The sequence below is a fragment of the Canis lupus genome, chromosome 20 (genome assembly GCF_048164855.1).
Source record: "Canis lupus baileyi chromosome 20, mCanLup2.hap1, whole genome shotgun sequence".
Classification (NCBI taxonomy): domain Eukaryota; kingdom Metazoa; phylum Chordata; class Mammalia; order Carnivora; family Canidae; genus Canis; species Canis lupus.
This window is the reverse complement of record NC_132857.1, coordinates 46128910-46153676: the sequence shown is the minus strand read 5'-3', so window position 1 is coordinate 46153676 and position 24767 is coordinate 46128910. Positions and strand designations below refer to the sequence as shown.

The 24767-nt window shown below is 36.2% G+C and overlaps 1 long non-coding RNA gene across 1 annotated transcript; it reads right to left on the bottom strand.

Moving 5' to 3' along the window:
• Positions 1 to 19235: 19235 nt before the first annotated feature.
• Positions 19236 to 20335, bottom strand: LOC140612114 (uncharacterized). The gene is made up of 2 exons (XR_012013424.1): positions 20172 to 20335; positions 19236 to 19558 (listed from the first exon to the last, which is right to left on the bottom strand). It is a non-coding gene; the product is annotated as an uncharacterized lncRNA (long non-coding RNA).
• Between the last annotated feature and the right edge of the window lie 4432 nt (positions 20336 to 24767).

The following is a 24767-nucleotide window of genomic DNA, read 5'->3' as shown; positions in this document are numbered from 1 at the left end:
CAAATAAAATTTTGGAAAGCTTCGAACCTGAAAAGATGAATGGTGGGAGGGGGAAGAAGAGCCAGGGGCGAGGTGGAGGGCACATAGTTAAAATGAAGGAAAAAGAAAGTAGGAAAAAAAAAAAAAAGAAAGTAGGATAAGTAATAAATACAAAATAAAATGCAGAAACAAGTCTTTACATAGTAGTATTTATAATAAATGTTTATTAACTCAAGATTAACTCAGATTAAAAAAATTATGTCAACGTGATTACAAAGAGCAATGTTTGTCTAAAAGAGATGTTTAACACACTGAAATACAGGTAGGGGAAAATGAAAAAAATGATTTATTATATAGTAAGTGAATGCAAACTCCTCCCCCAGTCAGATTAATAGTTTTAATACCAGATAAATACAATTCAAGGCAAACAAATAAATAAATAAATAACTGACAATGAGTGCACTGATAATAGGAATATTAGGCATAACAATTCTGAATATTTGTACAACTAATACTATATATTCAAAAAAATAACTAGTAGCTCTCTGAAGAAAAGTAGATAATTTAACAGTCGTAATTGAAGACTTTGATAGACAAATCTCAGAAAGTGATAAATTAAAGCAGACCAAAAATATGCAACAAGACTATTGAGCTTAAGCAGATAGATACATAGAAGTTTATAGACTCAAATAGAAGATATAGAAAGAGCAGATATGAAAATGGACTATCTACTGGCCATAGAGGAATACCTCAGTATAACCTAATTCACCAATACCATGTAGACTCAGATTACAACTCAGTGGAATTAGAAATAAATAACAGGGAGATCCCTGGGTGGCGCAGCGGTTTAGCCTGATCGAATCCCACATCAGGCTCCCGGTGCATGGAGCCTGCTTCTCTCTCTGCCTCTCTCTCTCTCTCTCTCTCTCTGTGTGACTATCATAAAAAAAAAAAGAAAGAAAGAAAGAAAGAAAGAAAGAAAGAAAGAAAGAAAGAAAGAAAGAAAGAAAGAAAGAAAAGAAAAGAAATAAGTAACAGGAGAACTCAAATGATCCTGTGTGCCTGAGTAAGTGACTTCTGTTAAGAAATCATAAGAAACTATGGAATTCTTAGAACTAATATACATACTATTTGATTGTAGGACAATATTTGTGGGATGAATCTACAGCTTTACTTAAAGGGAAATGTATAGATTTAATTATATCATGAAACAAACAGAAGAGAAAACAAATGAGATTAAAATTTCTCAGCATAAAGTCAAACGTATAAGGACAGAAAGAATAATTACAAAGGCATACATTTTCAAGACACAGAAACTCCCTATTATAAATAAATTGATCTAAAATGCAAAAAAAACCCAAAACAAAAACAAAAACAAAAAAACAACACCACCAAACTTGGACAACTCATAATATGAAACTGTAAGCTTTGACTTCCTCAGACTGCTGACCCAGGCCCCCTAAGCAATAACAAAAGTAGAGAGAACAGCCTAAACTTCAGGTTGTCTGGACTTCATCCATTACACTTCTTCTCAGGCCATGTTTCTTTCCAAACAGTGAGGCCAATTAGTTCACTGAACAGCTAAGGCAACACTACACAACTATGGCACTATACAGCTTTTTTCTTCACTAACTCTGACTAGAGTCAATGAAAGGACCAACAGTCAGGCAGTATGGTAACTAATGTGTTCTAAATGCTAAGCAGTTACATTTTATACAAAATTGAAAAGAGCCTTGTTTTCATCATTCCTTCTTTTCACTCTACCAAGTTGCTAAGAACCTACCTTGGGATGTGCCAACAGTGTTGGGATCATTTTAGGCCCAGGCTTCCAGGTCTTTCCATTAACAGGTCAGTATAACATGGGGTCACATTTGGAGGCCTAGGCTCTCTTTTTTTCTGTGTGTGTCCAATCCTTTCTTTGTGGTATGTTTTATACCACTTGGTTTTCCAACAAGAACGTAGAAGTTTTTTTATCACCATCATTATTATTATTTATATTGAACCTATATAAGAGCTAGATTTTCTGTTGTTAGGATAAGAATTGTCATGACATGAGTTGGTATTAAACCAATTTGTTTATTTTTCACCTTCTTACTTTTGGGTCTATTTCTTGTCAGATAATTTCTATGGTAGGTTATTTTTACATAGATCTACTTGTTTTTAAACAGCTATGAGACAATACTCTGGTTTTTTTATGACTTCAATACCCTGATATTTAAATTAGAAAAAGATTGTTAAAGTATACAGAATTACAGACTGATTTAAAAAGGCATAAAAATCCTTAAAGGTAATTAAAAAAACCTAAAACTTCTTGGGGATCCTGGGTGGCTCAGCGGTTTAGCACCTGCCTTCGGCCCAGGGCATGATCCTGGAGTCCCGGGATCGAGTCCTGCATCGGGCTCCCTGAATGAAGCCTGCTTCTCCCTCTGCCTGTGTCTCTGCCCCTCTCTCTGTGTGTCTCTCATGCATAAATAAATAAATAAATAAATAAATAAATAAATAAATACCTTTAAAAAAAACTTCTTATGTATGCATGTATTTATTTAAATTATGCCATGGTCTAAAGAATTTGTACTGGAAACAAAAGGGTGTTTTGACACAGTATGCAATAATTCACCCGATTTTGGTCCTTTGGAAAAAGAGTCCCATAATTATTTCAGTAAATGCACTGGAAAACACATTAGTAAGGTAGGAATAAGAGGGAACTTCCTTAACCTGATAAAGGTTATCTACCGAAAAAGATAGAGCAAGTGTATAATGTGGAGTGTTTACATACATTTCCTTTAAGTTGATGAATAATACTAAGTATTTAAGAGAGCACCACCATGTTCCTTATAATACTTTTGGAACTGACAAAAATAAACAAGAAATATGAAAACACAGAAAAAAAAAGAATCCAAATTGCTTATTATTATTTCCAGATTATCTGCATAGTAAACTAAGGAAGTATGAATCTAAATGTCTCTGGATACTAATTTTCTCTCCTTTTTTGGAGGCATATCTGATAGCCAAACACATTTGAATTAGCTCAATGGGGAAATAGGCTGATCTAGTTTGAGTTTTAAAGATTCTCTTTTTCTAAAAGCACTACTGCCTCTATTTAAAAAAAAAAAAAAAGTTTCCTTTAAATACTGTGATATACTGTTCCCTGTACCCTGTTCTAGAAATATGTAGAGTATTACAGGAGCAGGGTCCCTTTCTTTTGGAAATTTGCCCTGGCATATTCAGTCCAACTTGGCACTGCCTAAACTATGGAATAATGAGAGTTCACAGAAATGTGTGTGTTCTACTATTTTTCTACTTTTAAGAGCCTCCCTCCTCATAATTATATCTGTACCATATGGTACTAATATTACCTGTCTATAATTCCTTGGCATATCACAAAATAAAAGTCAAAGACAAATCATTATAACTGTTAAGATAGTTTGGCAAGTTTTTGGACCATATTTATTTAATGGGAAGAAAAGTCTTTTCAAAAGTTGTGTTAAAAAAATCTAGATACAATATAGAAAATAAAGTCGTATAGATATGCTTTTGACCTCCTGCTACGAACCAGAATTAACTCAAAATGGATCATATATCTAAATATATCTAAAAGTTAATGCTTTAAAATTTCTAGAAAACAGAAGAAAGACATTAAAGAACTGAGCTTAGGCAAAGATTTCTTCGCTAGAAAAAAAACTTTAGCTATAATATTGATAAATTAGACTTCATCAAAATTAAAAAGTCCTGTTCTTCCAAAGACAAACTTAAGAAATCAAAAATTCAGGCCACAGACTGGGGAAAATATTTTCTATATATCAATCTCAGAAAGCCTTAGAACCAGAATATAAAGAACACTGAAAATTCAATAATAAGACAGCTCACCTTAAAACATTTTTAAGGGCAGCCTGCGTGGCTCAGCGGTTTGGCACTGCCTTCGGCCCAGGGTGTGATCCTGGAGACCTCGGATCGACTCCCACGTCAGGCTCCCTGCATGGAGCCTGCTTCGCCCTCTGCCTGTGTCTCTGCCTCTCTCTGTGTCTCTCATGAATAAATTAATAAAATCTTTAAAAAAAATTTCTTTAAAGATCTGAGCAAATCCTTTCCAAATGACGCACAAAAGCCAAAATGCATACGAAAACATGTTCCACACAATTGGTCCTTAGGAAAATGCAAATTAAAACCACAATGAAGTACATTGCACACTCACTAGAATGACTAAATTTAAAAATACATTATCAAGTGCTGTCAAAAATGTCTAGCAGCTGGAACATTGATGCATTACTGGTCAGAATGTAAAATGGGCTACCACTTTGAAAACTGGTAGATTATTTTTTTTAAGATTTTATTTATTGATTTATTTGAGAGAAAGAGAGAGATTGAGTACAGGGGGAAGAATAAAGGGAGAGGGACAAACAGACTCTGTGCTGAGCCCAGAGCTCGATGTGGGGCTCAATCCCAGGAACTGAGATCGTGACCTGAGCTGAAATCAGGAATTGGACGTGCCATAAACTGGCATATTCTTGAAAGGTGTGATGTACCCTTACCATGTAACACAGAAAATCTATTTTCTAGAGTTTACTCGAGAGAAATGAAAACCAAGGTCCTATCAAAGACTTGTTTATAATGCTCATGCAGCTTTATTTATAATAGTTCCAAAAGTGGAAGAAGGCCAAATGTTCTCAACAGGTGAACTCATAATCACTGTGGTGATTCAGTGGTATATTATTCAGCAATAAAAACAACAAACTATGATACACACAACAACATGAATGACTTCCAACAGTATCCTGTGCAGAAGAAGCCAGACTGTTTAGAATATATAGAGTATGGTTCCATTTATATGGAACTCTAGTAGAGACAAATCTAATTTGTAATGTCAGAAAGCACATCAGTGGCTGCCTGAGACTTACTCTGCACCAACCCTGAAGGTAACACAGGGCACCAGAGATGTGCTTAACCAAAGCTGTTGGATTTCCATTTATTTTCAGGCTGGTTCTCCCCTCATCTACACCTCTGTCTAATTCAGTGGGTCCCAACTATTCACTAGTTCATGAACTAGTGTGCTATGAAAACAAAAAAACAAAGGAGATAGGTGGAAAGTTTTTCAAGCTGCTAAATGTATTCAGTTGTGACTATTTATTATTGCGAAATTATCTCCTTGTAATTTGGTGTTAAAATATCCATTTATTTTATGCAATGCTGACAGTCAGAGATGAAGTTGAATTTTTAATTGCCTTCATTTGGCAAAATAGATATTTGACAAGTCTAGGTATTAAAAAGAAGAAAAAGAGGAGTAGGAAGAAAGAATGTTGGAGAATGTCCTGTTCTTCCATCTTGTACTAGGGAAAGATATTTATTTTAAAAAGCCACAGCAGTGCAGGGCACCTGAGTGGCTCAGTTGGTTAAGTGTTCAACTCTTGGTTTTGGCAAGAGTTTATTTAATTTATTTAAATAAATTTTATTTTCTCCAACTGACTTATTTCACTCAGCATAATACCCTCCAGTTCCATCCACGTCGAAGCAAATGGTGGGTATTTGTCGTTTCTAATGGCTGAGTAATATTCCACTGTATACATAAACCACATCTTCTTTGTCCATTCAATAGATACTATGTTTAAAAAATTAATCAAATAATCAAAAATTAATAAAATAATTTAGCACTTTAGGTTTCATGTGAGAAAGGATCGGGTGAGCTAATGACCAAGAGTAGCTCTAATAATCAAACCAGCACTTTTCTTGATCACCATACAGTGCTCTGTGTGTTTATATATTACTTATCATTAAAGCATGCTCTGATATTTTTCAAAATTCTGATTTTTCTAAATTCTTCTTTAGTAATAAATTCTGCAAGGCTGATTCCCTGATTTTTTTTTTTTCTCCATGATGTTTGACATATGTTTCAAGTGTTAGGCACTTAGTATTTAGCTCTTTGCATTAATAGAACCAAAAAGCTGGGATTCTACAGGATGTGTCTTTCTTAGATACATTCTTAAGTGATTGCAATAGATGTATTGAAATGCTGGACGTACTTTCACCCTCATAAAATAAATATTCTCACTCCCTTACAATGTTGTTCTCAATGTATTTTGTTTTGCTAGCAAGAGGACATTTTCTGTGCTGGGTGTTTTGGGTGTGTGTGTGTGTGTGTTGATACCTTTGGGTTTTAATAGATTTTCTACAAGAGTTTTAGATTCTTTATGGAACATTATAAAAACATTGTTTGTGGACTTCTTATTCCATTGAACCTCTCACCCCTCTCCTCCCACTACACACTGACTTCCATTTTCTTGCTATGTTTTGGAAGTTTTCTTTCTATTCCTCCTCTGTCTTTTCTACTAGTAGTCATTTAGGTAGTAGAGGGCTGTGTAACAAAGAGGAGAAATTAAACAGTCATAATTGTGCAGAGGCAAGCCCTTTCTAAGCCAATTTCTAGCTGTGTAAACTTGGGCATGTTATTTAGCTTCTCTGGGTCAGCTTTCTCTCTCTCTTTCTCTCTCTCTGTCTCCCTCTCTCTCTCAAAAAGAGTGCACACATGCACAAGCAGGGGAAGGAGCAGAGGGAGAGAGATTCTCAATCAGGTCCCATGTCCAGCACAGAGCCCTGCCAGGGGCTCATCTCATGACCCAGAGATTATGACCTTAACCAAAATCAAGAGTCGGATGCTTACCCAACTGAGCCACACAGGTGTCCCTCAGCTTTCTCACTTCTGATGTCAAGAAAATAATACTTTGTTGATATGGTTTTTGTGGGCAATTAATATTGTTAAAATGGAACATTTATACCATCAGGCTTAATTTTTTGATGTACCCATTTGTTTGCTATGAAAAAATATGTGATATGTGATATTAAGTTGTCCCTCCAAAGAAATAATTAGGTTTTTGTGGTTCTGATTGATTGATTGAGAGTAATAAGCAGAGAGACTCACTCCACTCTTAAGCTTTACCCAATTATCAAGTCTCGTCATGCCTTGAGACTTGTCCTATTCTTGATACTGCGATCTATAATTTTTGGTCAGATTTCTGAGATAGATTTAGAAGTAGAGTAAGACTTTAGGAGGAAATGATAATAGTTGGGCACTTTCATGGGTAGTGAAACAAAACTGAAAACAATTTATTTTCAGGATGTGCTGCAACATCTCCTGAGCTAAATAAAACAGTGTGATAGCCCTTGGTAGAATTTCTATTCAAGATGGCAGAAAGAGAGAATGATAACTCATAAAAATCCTGAAAATAAAGGAGGGAGTGACAGTAGCACATCAAAGATTTGAATAAACTTTTGGAAGACAGAAGGTGTAGAGAACCATGTTGATAGTTGAATCACAGAAAAGAGAGCTGCCATTCAGAACAAGAACATAATATTTTCAGTTGAGGAGGGAGCTATCTTTCATGGTGGAGGTCTCTGGATTTAGCTTGTGGAGAGAGTGCATATGAAAAGTAGAAAATAAATTGAGACCATTGGTTAAAGAACTGTTTACAGATAGACTGTACCTGAGGGCTTCTTATCCTCTCCACCTTGAAATGATCCCTGCCCAGAGTTGTTATATTGTCAGAGTTGCAACTGGCCAGCAGCTAGACACATGATCTCTGCAGGATATTGAGCCTTCCTTCTGTCTGGGAACGAGGCTCTCTGGCTTACTCAAACTCTAGGAGTTAATTGGTAATCTGAACTCAAGACATAATTCGGGTAGTGCTATCTAGAAATAAAGCAGGTATGTTTAAAACTAACACTACCAACCCCATCCCAACCAATGCTTTGTCTTTTACTCATTTCTTAAAGAGTTGTAAAAAACAAGAATGATGTAAATACCCTTCTTAGCAAGAAATATTGATCCCAGCTTCTCCCATTTTTCCCAGCCTCCATGGGCAAAGAAGCACCTGGTAGCCACTAGCAACTCAGAAGTGGTGAAGATCTAACAGAGCAATGTACAAAAGTGTTAGTACTGATGAGAAATGATCAGAAGAAAGAAAGACAATGCCAAACCTTTAGAGAGAAAGTGAGATTCCTCCCCTCTCTTTCTGTGGTTGGGGACCAGCATCTGTATGTGTAGGAGGAACTGTGGCATCCAAGCATCATTGTCCCATACTTTCTGGAGAATTCATATGAGTGGACTTCAAGCTAACCAATCCAGTTTACCACCAACTTCTGAATTTATTTGCTCAGGCTTAAAAACATGTTTACACATGATAACCCTCTTTTTTCAGAGTTTGACCCTTGGCCTTTATGTTTCACCAATTGTATGATCACTGTGAACTATCATATAGCTAACCCACCAGGCTATAACCCCCAGCACTTACTCTCCTCATATTAGTGTTGACTAGTTTATCCTGGGCCCACTATATCCCATGAACATTGCCAGTTTATCTGGCCTTCTCAAACACATGCCTTACTGGTGAGCCAACCTTGATTAAGATTAGCCTCCCAATCTCAATCCTTTAGTTGTCCTCCTCCTTTCATGCTTGCTGAATTATATCACAGGCTTCAGATTTATCAGTTTATCGGAAAAAAAGACTTAACAGTAGAAGACTTTGTCAGAGATAAGACATTGGGTATTTGACTACAATTTACCTAACTAAATTTGGTGAATAGGGATGCCTCGGTGGCTCAGCGGTTTAGTACCTGCCTTCACCCCAGGGCATGATCCTGGGGTCCCAGGATCCAGTCCCGTATCGGTCTCCCTGCATGGAGCCTGCTTCTCCCTCTGCCTGTGTCTCTACCTCTCTCTCTCTCTCTCTCTCTCTCTGTCTCTCATGAATAAATAAATAAAATCTTTAAAAAAAAATTGGTGAATGGCTAAGAACATACAAATTAACCCTATTTCTAGTCAAGAAAATGTTTCATTTTTCTTAAATTTGGTTTGTTCTGAAATCATGAGTTCCACTTAAGGATACCAACAATAATTTCACTTAAGGATACCAACAATAATTTACAATAATCTAATGCTTATGAAATGGATTTCATCAAATTCTCTAGTTGACATCAAGTGGTCAGTTGAAGAATTTATTCCAAAAGGAATTAGGTGTCAATATTTTACTACAGAAATGGATTCTCCTGGATAGAGCTAGTGACAGTGGCTATAGGGACCCAAGGGGGTCTCAGTACTTCTGAATTACTTGTCTTCAGGATTTTTCACATGATCAATCTGAGTTCTCAATTATCCGGGTAACTAATCTCCAATCTTCTAAAAGTCATGTAATTTCAGTTGAAACCTGAGTAATTTCCAAATTTTCTTTGATTAAAAAGTCTTAAAATTTACTGTGATGGACATTTTTTTTAGAAAAAACAACTGCTAGTGTGGTTTTAGGAGCTGAAGCCAATGTCATATTAACATTGTAGTCTCTGTCTTCAAAGAGCGACCACATCAGTGGGAAAGACAGCAAGTGAATTAATACTGTCAGTGTAATGTGGTAAGTGTAATTAGTAGCTATGGAACAATCCACAAACATAATTCACAAGTGCTTCCAGGTGTGCAAAGAAAATGTAAGTTCCTTTCCTTTCTGTAACTTCATTTTCACTGCAAGCTCTTACCTTACCAGGACGGTGGGATATTTTAATCTCCATTTTGGGGAATTGTCCCTGGGGGCTTTATGTAGGTCCAGGACCTTGAAAATGGGTCCAAAGGCATACAGGTTGCTTCCATGGACCATGCTAGTATATTCCTTCAGATCTTTCCACCCTCTGGTGCTTTTGTGCTATGGGCCACAGGAATCTTGGTAAGATTGCACGTTTGCCTTTTTTCTAGGGGTTCTCCATGTTGACTGAAAAATATCAGTGCCTGAGTTTCACCCCTAGAGACGCTAATTCAGTTAGTTTTGGGATGACACTCTGGGCTAAGTGTTCTTGAAAGTTCCCTAGGTGACTCTAACATGTCATTCAATTGAGAGGTACTGGCTTGGGGGCACCTGTACCACTTCCCTCTGTATCTTTAGTGCTTCCAGGTACAGCTAGAATGTCCCTTCTTCTTTCTTTCTACTCTACCCTGGGGGTAATCTTTTGTAGGGAAAAATATGTGGGGGCCTTTCTTTGGACATTACATTTAAGTGGGCCCCAGATCACAAGGATAATACCATGTGGTTGCATCTGTTATTTGGGACCTGGTGGATTGTGTCCAAATGACAATAATGTTTGTACATTGTGTCACTGTTGAAGCCAGAGGCAGTGCTTGGGTGTGCAGGAAGAATTTGAGCAGTGGAATGGTGTGGATAAGAGAAAAAAAAAACTTTTGATTCTTTCTCTCAGACAGATGAATTAAAGTGAATTCTTGTCTAATGAAGTAGAACTGCTTCCTAGTATTTTTGAATGACTGTTGTCTCATTTGTCTGTATAAGGCATAGTTCTGGAGAGAGGGTCTCAGGAAATTGATATTTAGAGTTTGATACTACACGGTGGCTGAGGAACATTCTGCATTATTAAACAGTTTATATTGCTCTTGAATTTGTTGAATATGTAAATCTGTAAAAGTGTGGCATATCAACTTTTTACATTAGCAACTGTGTAGAAATTGAATGCTAGAATTGTACATGATTGAATTTTATAAAAATAGTTAATATATTTTGGGGTACTTGGGTGGCTTAGTAAGTTAAGTGTCCAACTCTTGGCTTCCATTCAGGTCATGATCTCAGGGTCATGAGATCAAGCCCAAATTGGGCTCCATGCTCCGCAGAGAATCTGCTTAAGATTCTCTCCCTCTCCCTCTGCCTTTCCCATCCCCCATGCTCTTTCTCTCTCTCAAGTAAATAAATATTGTTAAAAAAACTTAAAAATATTTAATACTTTTTAAATCAAATTTTCAAAATTAGACTAATAAGATTAAAAAGATAATTTTTATTTAAATTATTTGTTAGTATCTTGTCTGTTTGGGATGCTGTAACAAAATACCATAGACTGGGTGGCTTATAAAAAACAGAAATTTATTGCTCATAGTTCTGGAGACTGGAAGTCTGAAAACAGAGGGCCAATATGGTCAGGTGAGGACTCTCTTTCAAGTTTCAGACTTCTGGTTGTATTCTCACATGGCAGAAGGGGCTAGGGAGCTCTGTGGAATCACTTTTTAAAAGAGTACTTAATTTCATTCTTCAGGGCTCCACCCTCATGATCTAATTACCTCCCAGAGGCCCTGCCATATAATAATACCATCACCTTTGGGGGTTAGTATTTCAACTTTTGAGTGGGGCAGGGGGAAGACACAAACATTTAGATCATAGAAGTTATAATTTCTATATTTTTATTTTTATAAATAATTTTGAATATTTTAGAAAAAAATAACTTTTTGATAATATCTTTTATGATTTAATAGATTTTAATTTTTAGGACAGATTTAGGTTCACAGAAAAATTGAGCAGAAATAGAGTTCCCATTTATCCCCTGTCCCCACAGAGACACAGTTTTGTCAACTATTGACATCCTGTACCACAGGTGGTCATTTTTGTTACTGTTGATGAACTTACATTGACATATCATTATCACCCAAAGTACATAGTTTCCATTAAGTTTCACTATTGGTGGTGTACATTTTATGAGTTTTGACAAATGTATAATGACATGTATCCACCATTATATCATACAGAATAGTTTCACTGCCCTAAAAATCCTCTGTGTCCCGCCTATTCCCTCCCTCCTCCTTAACCACTGGCAACCACTGATCTTTTTACTCTTCCATAGTCTTTTCTAGAATGTCATAAACCTGGAATCATAAAGTATGTAGATTTTTTACAATGGCTTCTTTCCCTTTGTAGTATGTACTTAAGATTACCCCATGTCTTTTCACGGATCAATACCTCATTTCTTTTTAGATCTGAATAGCATTCCATTGTCTGGATGTACCATAGTGTATCCATTCCCCTACCTAAGGACATCTTGGCAATTATGGATAAATCTACTGTAAATATCTATATGCAGGTTTTTGTATAGATGTAAGTTTTCAATTTACTTGATTAAATACCAAGAAGTACAATTGCTATATCAGAAGAGTATGTTTAGTTTGTATAAAACTACCAAACTGCCTTCAAAGTGACCATATCATTTTGCATTCCCACAGCAATGAGTGAGAGTTCTTATTGCTCTACCTCCTCACCAGCATTTGGTGTTGCCAGTGTTTTGGATTTTGGCCATTCTAATAGATGTGTAATGGTATCTTATTGTTTTAATTTGCAATTCCCTAGTGTCATAGGGAATAGCTGCTGAACATCTTTTTCATATGCTTATTTGTCATCTGCATATTTTCTTTAGTGAGATGTCTGTTTAGTTCTTTTGCCTTTATTTATTTATTTATTTATTTATTTATTTATTTATTTATGATAGTCACACACACAGAGAGAGAGAGAGAGAGAGAGGCAGAGACACAGGCAGAGGGAGAAGCAGGCTCCATGCACCGGGAGCCAGACGTGGGATTCGATCCTGGGTCTCCAGGATCGCGCCCTGGGCCAAAGGCATGCGCCAAACCGCTGCGCTACCCAGGGATCCCTCTTTTGCCCATTTTTAAATGAAAATAATTTATTTTCTCATTTTTTATAGTTACTTACACTTTTATGAAAATATATTAAAATTTTATAGACTGAATACAATTACATTTCACTTTTTAATTACTGTCAACAGAAGAGAAGTTTTGTGAAAATCTTTATTAAAATAACTTAATTAGTGATTGCACTAAAGGCAAGAAAAATACATTTTATGAAGAAATTACATAATTGTTTATAACTTATGTGTATTCATATTTTATTATTAATCCAAATATCTTTGGCACATGAATAGGACAACCAGATACACACAAAATGTAGTTATTTGTTTATCTTTAATACTTTATAAACATTTAACCATTTAAAAGCTCTAACTTTATACACACTTGTCATTGTAAGGGTAAATTTCCAAAGTAAGATAATAAAACATTTTGTTTACCAGTTTGATAGCTTTAGTTACAACTTTTATGTATTTCCACATGTGGTTATGGGGCTTCCATTCTTACTCTGTCCTAGGCTCCAGCAGTGTCATGGGTGGGACTAAATCTTGTTCCCACACTGGCCAAGACAATTTGTTGTGTGCCAAAGTCCCTCACTCCAGGGGCTTCTAAAAGAAAGCCATAAGATCACTTTTATTTTTCCCTCGTGACATCCCCCTGCTGAGGCTGTGCTCAGTCTCAAGCATCTGCTTGTATAATAGAAAAGGGACAGGGAAAATAGAGAAATACAAAGTTTTGTTTTGTTTTGTCTTTTTTAAAGATTTATTTATTTATGAGAGACACAGAGAGAGAGACAGAGACACAGGCAGAAGGAGAAGCAGGCTCCTTGCAAGGAGCCTGATGCGGAACTCCATCCCAGATCCTGGGATCATGCGCTGAGCCAAAGCAGATGCTCACTCACTGAACCACCCAGGTGTCCCAATACAAAGTTGTTTTTAAAACAGATGACTATTTACAAACATTGCCTTACCATACATTGATAGAAGTATAAACAGGATATTATGGGAGTGTAGAGAAGGAGTATTGGCAAACGCTCCACATACATAGTCAGTTTAGGGACATTCTTTCTGTTGTAATTTGCAATTTTTAATTGACCTTTTAGATTATGGATTATGGGCCCTGAATGCTATGATGGTAATGCATCAAAGAGAACACAAGATGACCAGTTAGGACTCAATAATAAAATAATAAAAGTAAATGTATATATGTGTACATATATTTAAATTATAAATACATTTTTTGAGGATTATGCTTTTGCCCACATAAGCGTTCTTTACTATTCTGGTTGTAAAATCAAAAGAGTTAGATATCAGTGAAAAATTTCTCATATGTAGTCTGCAGACCACCTCCATACTACCTCTGATGTCTGTGGAGGTGTGTCTAGAGAATCGGTTTCTATAACAAGCTCTGTAGGTTCTTGTGCATGCTAAAGTTGGAAAGCCATTGTAAGATTTAAGGAAGGTTGTTCCACTGCACTATGAAGCAAGGAAGAAAGGGCCAAGAAACCAAATTTAGAAGCACCTACTGTGGTTTACCGATTTGACAGTGAGATAGTGCATGTCAGCTGTAAGGAGGGTGGCAATGGGAACAGAGAAGGAAGGATGGATACAAAGAATAATTTTAAGGTAAACTATATAAACTTATTGCCCAAGTAAATGTGGTTTAGTAACAGAATAAATATTAGAATTAATATTTTAGAGAATTATATTTTCTTTTTATTTATTTTTTTATTTATGATAGTCAGAGAGAGAGAGAGAGAGAGAGAGAGAGAGGCAGAGACAGAGACACAGGCAGAGGGAGAAGCAGGCTCCATGCACCGGGAGCCCGACGTGGGATTCGATCCCGGGTCTCCAGGATCGCGCCCTGGGCCAAAGGCAGGCGCTAAACGCTGCGCCACCCAGGGATCCCGAATTATTTTTTCTAATAAACTATCTAGCTGCCTGCTTCCCTCCTATCCTTCCAGTCCCCGATTTGTACACCCACTGAGAGAGTGAGTAATTTGCCCCAGGTCACATGCCTACATAGGGACAGACTGTAAAACAGAAACCAAGACTTTAGGCCCTAAGGCTAGTAGTCTGGCCACTGAACTATGAGTCACATGTTTCCAGGTTTTAAGACTGAATGACTGAGAGAATTGGCTCACCATTCAATAGTTTATTGAGGATTGTGTATGTGTTAAGCAATGGACATTGTATTAAGTGCTGAGATTACAGTGTTGAACCCAATAAATATGACTACCTGCTCCCCATGGAGCTCACAGTCTGGGTGATAGAATGGCAATACTAATGCCAGAAAAACATTCTTAGGAGTGAGAGGTTGATGTGGTGATGAGAATGTGCTAAGTTATTTTAATTTATGTTAGTTTGGGACATGATAGATTTGAATGTCTATGTTTCATGTACATACAAATTGACTAATTCTACCTGCAAATTATATGTACGTGTTCATTTATGTATAATGTATGGGTTAAGAAAACCTTCCTTAGGTGTCTTTTCAGATAAGAGAAAGAGAAGAGTAAATAGTGAGGAGAAGATTTATCACATCCATTAAAAATACTAAGCTTGTAGCAAGTGACCTCTGGACTGCAGAGAAGAATATAAGGTTGTTTTACCAGATGGAACAAAGTTGCAGGTTTTTGACATGATTTTTATCATTACTGAAGTATGTCTGTCTCCTGTAGAATGTGTCTTGTCTCCAGGATGTGTTATTTTTAAAAATTTGTCTATCCTTTGGAAAGAGGTAGAGCACAAAGGCAGTATTAGCTATTTGTAGGATAGACTCTGTGAATTGGCCATTAGCCAGGTTTCCTCATAGAGATAGGCAGTATGCCTTTGGCTCACCTTGTGTGGGGAATAAGAAAATGAATTAGCTTGGACATGCTTTGGATGATTTTCAGCATGAAAACTGATATCCATAGGTTTGAAATGAATTTATTCTCTAAATATTAGCACTCAAAACAGCTTAAATGAAACTACTCTGTGACGATTCAAAGATAGAACATTGAGAAATAATAAAATTAGTATCATTTCAGAGAATTTAAAAAAAATATTGAACAAAATGATTTATGGTTGGAAGTGGACATAGCTCTGACTAGGGCTGTTTGAATATACTTCTGAGAGACTTTCCTAGCTTATAAAGACAATTTCCAAGTTTGGAGAGAGGCTTGGGTTTGTTTGTTTTTCTTTTTATGCTCACATAATCTACTTTTTTCCTTCTCTCAAATAAGGAAGAATAAATATAAAGGAAAAATTGAAAACTAATATTTTCTAATTTACTAGTAGCAAAAAAAGTCTTAATGCCCTTTACCATTGTGGTATTGAATACTAAAAAATTATAATAAAGTCATGAAATCAAGTTCTATATGATTGCAGAGGAGTAGAAACATTTTTTTTCTTCTTGGTTTGTAACTTGGATTTAAAAAAGATTAGGAAGAGGAGAAGGAAGGAAAGCAAAGGAGGAATATTTTGACAGAGTTTTCTAATTTTTTTGAAGATTTTCACTTTTTGTTAATTTAGAGAATTGATTTTGTGTTGTCCTACTGTGATTCTGATTTGTACAGAGATAGACCATATCAACTATTGTTAATTTGATCTAGATATCTTTCTCATATTTAGGCATTATGTTTATACAGCTAATAATTACCATTAAGGAAATAAAGTGTTCTCATATTAAATGAGATAAAAGTAACTTAATAAATGTTTATGCAGTCATAAGTGTTACAATTTGAAAAACACTTTTTATATTTCTTAATTATTGATATTTATTTATGAGAACAATTTTCGGCTTATCAATTACCATTAATTTTGACAGCTTTATGCTTTACATGCATGCTACCTTAGACAAGAGATAATCACTTTGGTTAACAAATTGTGGTATTCCTTAGAGTTTTCTAGATTTACCTCAGAAACTTGGCATTCTGCAAAGCCTTGAACTAAAAGAAAGGATTTTCCTGAGACGATAACTTTTTCCTTTTTGAAAAAATTTTAATTCCAGTATAGTTAACATACAGTATTACATTAGTTTCAGGTGTATAATTTCCATACCTCACCAGGTGCTCATCACAAGTGCACTTCTTAATCCCCATCACCTATTTAACCTGTCTCCCTACTCTCCTCCCCTCTGGTAACTGTCATTTTGTTCTCTATGGTTAAGAGTCTATTTCTTGATTTGTCTCTCAAGAAGAGAACTTTTGGAGCACCTGGGTGGTGCAGTTGGTTAAGTGGGCTAACTCTTAGTTTCTGCTTAGATAATGATCTCAGTGTTGTGAGATTGAGCTTCATGACAGGCCAGTAAGGACTAAAGGTAGCTAGTAAGGACTTCTGAGCAGGCTAAAGGTAGGGACTGATCATTAGTGAGGACTTTGAGGTCTAGGAATTTGCAGTTCCAAGGAAAATTAAGATATCTCTTCATTTCACCATACCCCAGAGTCCTAATCACTAGTTAAAATATTAGACTCCATGGATTTAATAATATTTAACAAAATTTCTCAGAAGAAAGTTACATGTTTAGCAAGAAATACCCATGAGTGATGCTTAAAAGTACTTACAGTTCTCTTATGAAGTCATTCGGCAAAGACTTGTTATGCTCTGATTAGCTTATTAGTTCATTCTGGATCTGATAGAGAGTTTTAGGGCATTGTCTGTCAACTTGCTAGGAATTAGGACAGCAAATGCCTTTGAATTGTCTTTGCTCATTTAACCATGTCTCTGCAGATGTTCACTATTTTAATATGTCTTTTATTTGGAAAGGGCGCTATTTGTACAATCATTTCGAGATGTACAATTCTGAATAAATGGAGAAGTTTATAAGTAGATTAAAATGCTAAAGAGACATATTTCTCCCTAAAATGAGTGTCAACTTGCATATCAACATATGATTAATTCTGTGTGTCAAAAGATCATTTCAGGCTTCTAGTTAGTTCACGCAGTGATAATAAAAAATTACACAGTGTAGTGTCTGAAGGTAGCCCATAATGATAATTTAGCTTGTACTTAGGTTATTTACAAATGATCATAAATTGCTTTTTATATACGAATGGAAATATAATAGAGCTGCTTTAAGGATTAAATTATTTAAAATAATTATCTAGAAACATTAGTGGCATTTTCAAGAAATGCAATGCAAAACCCAACTCTCATTATTTGTTTTCCCCAACTCCTGTCTATTCTTGTTACTTTAATATGAAAGAGTTAGTGAGATGACAATATAGTGCAGTAAAAAGACACTACACTTTTGAGATAGATATAGGGTTGCTGAACTGGAGAGCTACACAGGGTGCCATTCATATAATAGGCTCTGTGAATGGCATTCACTGAAGTTGTGCAGTATACAATTCGAGTGACCATACACAGTAGCTCTAAGGTAGATTAATGTTGAAGACCTGACTAAACAGTGTTGGCCAAAGTTCTTGGGTCTCTTTGAAGTTTTATTTCCTTTTCTATAAAATGGAAATTACTTTATTTACCAGATAGAGTTCTTTTGTCAATTACAAAAGAATTTACCTAGCTCTTTTGTGAAGATGGAGTTTTACAGGGTTTGTTATCATAACAGCACTTACCATAGTACCATCACATAGTAAGTGCTTAACAACCATGAGCTCTGAAAGTAGGTAAATGAGATGAGGTAAATGTACTTGGTGTGTAACATCTCAACAAGTTAACAAGAAGAGGGGAAAATGACGTTCACATAGGGTCTAAAACTTAAAAGAAAGGAAAAATGAAATCAATTTGGAAAAGGTGGCATAAAGATTTGTGTAGTGTCTGAGGTTTGCTCCAGGCACTGAGTGAAGACCTTAAGAAGGCAGGTGACAGGGAATGGAAATGTGCATATTATCAGAAGTCTGAAACTTCAAATATTTTCAATTCTGTTTATGTTTTATGACAAATAGCAAAAGTAAGTCAGAGAGTGGTTCTTTCCATTTCACTTTTAAAATTCTTTTAAAGTAATACACTTTCAGTATTTCTGTATCAACCATTTTTTTCTAAATGCTCTAGAAAAGACGTTTTAATAATTAGGAATGCTATACATGCATGCACATGCATGTACACACATAAATATGTGCCCACACACAGCCTACAAAGTTTGGATACTTAACTGAAAAGTATTAATTTCCATTACATACATTTTAGACTTTTCCAAGAGAATAGAAGGCAGAAATTGGAAATAGTTTTCTAGAAAAGGAAAAGACATTACAACAAAGAAAAAAGGTAGAAGAAAGTTTATATAATTCAATATAATAAAAATAAAAGTATAATGACAATTACTACAGCTATCAATCTTCAATAATTTGTGAAGAATCCAGCTTCAATGCAATGAAGCTTTATAAGATTTGTGATTACAGAGTGTAAAATATAACAGATGCTACAATATTTAGATGCCTGCTGGCATTTACCTTTTTCTCTGCACAGTTCATTTCAACTATATGAAAATTTTATGTGCTATATAAAAGTAGAGAAAAAGATATTTATTTGTAAAATAACCACAGGAAAATTGATAATGTTTCAGCAATGTGGTATTTGATTCTCTTTGACCAGATGAACTATGTGAGAAACTGGAGAATTTGATGATACAGTATTATTTTCAGTTTTCATAGGGTCAAAAAATGACATTGATATTGAATTCAGTTACTTTCTCTGGCTGTTCAGAGCTGAATTTTTAGGATGGGAGCCCTACTATTCACTGGAGAGACTGAGAGGATTGCAGTGGAAGGGTACTAGCATTGGTGACTTTGGAGAAATGGCCAATGTTATGATTTTGGAAGAAAGATAGAGTGCAACACCTTGTTTTTAAAAGTACATTTTGCAGATTATCACATTATTAGTCTTGTTCTTTAAAATATGTTTTTATTATTTTGTCTTTGATCACGTTGTAAACAAAATTTTAAATTCCAGATACTCTAAATAAGGGGAAAAAAACCCAAATGACCTATTTTTGAAGATTTATGTTCCTTCTCTTAAAAGGTTTCTAGGGGTGCCTGGGTTGCTCAGTTGATTAAACGTTTGCCTTTGACTCAGGTCATGATCCCAGGTCCTGAGATTGAACCTTGTGTCAGGCTTTCTGCTTAGCAGGATGTCTGCTTCTCTCTTCTTCTCCCTCTTCCACTCCTCACTGCTCATTCTCTCTCTCTCAAATAAATAATAAAATCTTTAAAAAAATAAATGGTTTTTAATTTCCTATTACATCATATATAAATGAATATATAAACATATAGATAATATATATTTCAGAAAAATATTGATAAAATAATGAAAAGTTTTCTAGAGCTGTAAACTAGAAACCTAGAAGTCACTCCTGGACACCTTCATTTTCATTTTTCCCATATTCAATGCATCAATAGTTTCTATCAATCTGATCTTCTAAATATTCATTACATCTGTCTGCTTCCCTCCACTACCACTTCTGTGCTTGCCTGGCCTCTCTCCTGGAATGATGAAAATGACTTTTTATTATTTTCCCTGCATCTACACTTCCCAAGCAAATCCATTTTACCTGTTTCGAAATATAAACAAACTTTTTCTACTTTTATTTACTTCAAGGGATTCCCACTGATCTTAGAATGAAGACCTACATTCTCAGTAGGGTGTGTGAGCACTGCATGGGCCTTGAAATCCTCTACTCAGCTGCATCTTCTGTTTTCCCCTGGTTCCCTGGGGTATAGAAGCCACTTCCAGGTCCAGAAAACCTTTCTTTTTTTTTTTTTTTTTTTAATTAGAAACTTTTCTCACACCAGCAGGACCTTGAACCAAAATGAACATACCCTGGATGTGCATAAAGGTCCGCTGTGCACACTGATAATTCTAAGAGTCGGTTTCTAGATCCACGATGTCCATATGGAGTTTTCCTGCAAAGTATCTGCCTCAAGACTGCCTGCTGGGGAAGCATCCCGCTGCTGCTTCTCTCTGTTTTCACTTTCACAATCACTCTTTTGCCTTACAAATGAACAAAAGAAGGTGGAACTTTTCATTCATTCTGATTCTTACTGTGGAACACTGAATCAAAAATTAGATTTTCTGGGGCACCAAAGGAGGAACAATTCAAACTATTAGCGCCAATGAAGGCTTCTCTCTCTAGTCAGGGCCGAGGTATCAATTGGATACATATTTCTGTTAAGGGAGAAACTGGGATATTAGAAATGAGGTATTTTGGTCTGCATTGGAATGTTCTAAATTCAGATTTTTGTGGAGTGGAGCAGTAGGAGTACTAACTGGTTTTCTTTAACCACCTTACTTTTTTCACCCCCAGGTGGTATCCAGTTCTTGAGGGAAGGAGAGCAAAACACAGTGAGGGTTGGTAGAGATAATTAAGGTATCAGTATTTATTTCATACAGATGGCAAACTAGGAGAGCCTCCTGCTTTATCTATTTGTTCATCTTAATTCCTTTCTGATTTTATTATCTGTATATTTTAGAATATTCAAGTTTTATAAAAAGAGGAAAATGACCAATTTGCTCTGGATTTTATTTTTACCAGTTTCATTAATTGGAAAGACCTTGGGGATTACTCTCATTCATCTTTTCCATATCTTACTTACACAAATTCATCTTTTTCTGTATCTTAGTTACACAAATATCTCTACAAGATCCTGTTTTCAATTCTTTTGGATATATACCCAAAAGTGGAATTTTTGGATCATATGGTGGTTCTATTTTTAATTCTTTTTGAAAAAAAAATTATTCATTTACTAGAGAGAGAGCATGTATGCACATGTGCGGAGGGGTAGCAGAGGGAAATGGAGAGAGAAAGTCAAGAAGACTCCTCCTCACTGAGCATGAGCCCATCTGGGGCTTGATCCCAAGACCCTGAGATCAGAACCTGAGCTAAAACCAAGAGTCAGATGCTTAACCAACTGCACCAAATAGGAACCCTATTTGTAATTTCTTTGAGGGAACTCCATACTGTTTTCTATAGTAGCTGTACCATTTTACATTCCCATCAATAGTGCACAGGGTTTTAATTTCTCCACATTCTTGCCAACCTTTTTTTGTAATGGCCATCCTAACAGAGGTGAGCTGCTACTTCATTGTAGTTTTTATTTGCATTTACCTGATGATTGAGCCTCTTTTCACATACCCATTGTATATTTAGATCTTCTTTGAGATGTCTTTGCCCATTTCTTAATTGGGTTGTCTTACGTGATGGAGTTGTAGGAGTTCCTTATATATTTTAAGTCATAACCCTTTATCAGATGTATGATTTGCAAATATTTTTTCCCATTCCACAGATTGCTTTTTGGCACTGTTAGATTGTTTCCTTTAATACACAGAAGCTTTTTAATTTGATATAGTTCTGCTTATCCACAATTGCTTTGGTTTCCTGTGCTTTTGCTCATCTTTGGGAATACTGACAATAGTATGTTTTGTTTAAAGTTTTTTCTCTTTGCATAGTGTATTACTTCCAAGTTGTTTTTGTTGGTTCTTTCATTTTAGTCTTTATCTTTCCTATCAAAGGATTTCCTCCACTTGATTGCTCATATTTTTTAAGAATGGAGGGGGGGGTGAATTGTAAAAGCTTTGAATGGGTGCATGGGACTGGTTGACTGTGGCATTCATAGCAGAAGAGTATGGTTTGCCTTTCCTGGGGATACCCTTATATCAATCTCTTTAGGGTTTTTTCTCTTGTGCTGGTCAGATTCCCCAGAGAAAATTTGTCCATTCTCCTGCCTGCAGTATAAAGACTTGGCTGCCAGTATTCCAAGAGCTGATTGAATTTAGAAAATTTAAATATAATACATGGATCCATTTTTGGGTTTTGTAGCGTAATTTCCTTTCTTGCCCAGCAAGACTATTTTTAATTATTATAGCTTTATGGTATATTCTGATATCTGCCCATTTCCAATGGTCTTATAGTTATGTATTTCTATTATAAGAAAGTTGTCTTGTACTAACTTTGAAATTATAGATTATTTGGTTGAACATGAAAATTTATAATCCAGAAGTATTATGAGTTTCTATTATAATCTCCTTCCATGTTTTGTTTGGTTGTATAAGACTTTCTCCAAAAGGTTTTGTTTTGTTTTATATATTTTATACTCCACTAGTATTGTGAACATGTTAGACAATGGCATAGGAAGAGCTAGAACTTTGCTTTGTCTTTTCTTCAAAGTTTGGGCTCTTTCTCACATACTTCCCAGCCTTATCTATATCCAAAGTTCCTAAATTGAGCTGTTCACAAAATTCATGGGACGTACTTTTAAAATATCCACATGCCTAGTCCCACCTCTCAGAAATTCTTATTTGATTAGTCTAGTCTGAGCTGGAGTGTTAGCATATTTTTAAAACTCTCCAGCAAAGTCTAATGTTTGAACAAATTTGAGAATCACTGCTCTGTACCAGTAATTCTCAACCTTTGCATACAATGGAATCATTTGGAAAGCTCTTAATTAAACAAACAAACGAACAAAGAAACAAATGCATGGGCTGCATTCTATAGAAATTAATTTAGAATCTTTGGGGTGGGGTGGGTGCTTTAACATAACAGCAGTATGTTAAAAAATCTTCAGTTGATCCCAATAGGCAACCAAGTGTAAGAACCATCAGCCCATACCCTTGGCGTTCAGATGGTGGTCTGAGGACCAGCAAAATCACCATTGCCTATAAGCTTCCTAGACATGTAGAAGCTCAATCCCAACCCCAAGTGATTAGTATGCTCCTTCAAGTTTGAAGTACGTTGCTTTTCACAACACAATTGATAAATGTGTTCCTAAACTTTCCTGTGCATTCAACTCAATTCAGGAGTTTTAAAAAATGCTGTTGCTAAGCCTTAGACTAGATTAAATGAATTAGTATCTCCAAGAGGTGGGGCTCAGGCATAGTTACATTTTACAAGTTTAAAAGTTTTGTATTTAAAAGTCATATTTAAAAGGAGATTCTAATGTGCAGCCAAATTATAGCCATTGACCTATATATGAAGGCAATCACATTTCATATCTTCTCTCATCTAATAAAAATAACACATATACTCTCTATGTCTATCATAAATAAGAAAATCTTTAAAAAAGGCAGGGGGATCCCTGGGTGGCTCAGGGGTTTAGCGCCTGCCTTTGGCCCAGGGCACGATCCTGGGCTCCTGGGATCGAGTCCTGCATCAGGCTCCTGGCATGGAACCTGCTTCTCCCTCTGCCTATGTCTCTGCCTCTCTCTCTCTCCCTCTCTCTATGTCTATCATAAATAAACAAAATCTTAAAAAAAATAACACATATGTAACTCTTGTCTGAACAGTCATTTAAAAAGGGGTTGCTGTGTTCTTAACATAGTTTCAAATTATTTTTGAACAGTATTATCTTTTATAAAAATGAAATAGGATAACTTTATCTAGCACACATGCCAAAAATAGGCTTTCTTTACTTCTAAGAAACACAGGCAAATTGAATCTCCCTAGATTACATATGCCACACATGGAAATAAGTAATGAAAGTAACATTTGTGTTGTACCCAAGATTATGTATCTGAGAAACCACCAAGGAGCCAACACCGATGCAAACACACGAGCTCGTTTTGGGTCCAAGCTATTTACAAGCTCGAGCTTGGGTCCAAGTGTACCCGACACAGCAGAGCAGGGACTTGGGCCCCGAGGTGGGTTCCAGCTTAGTTTTATGGGCTGGTCTAGGGGACCTCCAAAGGGGTGGAGGAATTTCTCAAGTTCTGTTTACATTCTGATATGGGGCTTTCAAGGGCATTGAGCTCTGTTCTCATTCTAATATGGGGCTTTCTAGGGTGTTAAGCTATAAGCTGTTTTTTTTTTTTTTTTTTTTTTTTTTCTGTAACTGAAGTAAGGTAAAGTTCAGCTCTTATTCACAGGGGCCTGGGATGGCTGTACTTGTGCTAGCCGAACTTAAGGTGGAATGGCCTTAATTTTCTCGGCCTCTACATTTCCCCCTCTCAGAGGAACCTAAGGAAGCACCCAATCATGGGTCCAGGTTGCTCTCAGAGTGAGCCAGGGGGAATGATTAAACCAGGATTCGAACCAACCTTGTTGCTTTCTCGCTCCCATTTACATCCCAGGAAAGAAGCAACATCCTATGTTTAAGGCAGCACAGAACCCCCTCACCCCGCTTGTTGTAAGAAGACTAAGTCTAATCCCCTTCTATTTTGAAGGACAATCTCAGACTAGGAAGTCTTGAAGGTGAGAAATAAGTGAGAATAGTGGAGTCTTAGCTTTAGGGGATTGCCCTTGTCTGGTTGGCTTTTCCATTCTGGAACACAGTCCTTGAGAATGGCGTGTGGGTCAGCAGGCTGGACGTGGGTGTAGTGGACCCAGGGAGTAATCCCGTCAACCTTGAGAGCAGTAGGAGTGGTCGGGATCACGATGTAGGGTCCCTTCCAGCGAGGTTGAAGTATCTGGTGTTGGTATCTCC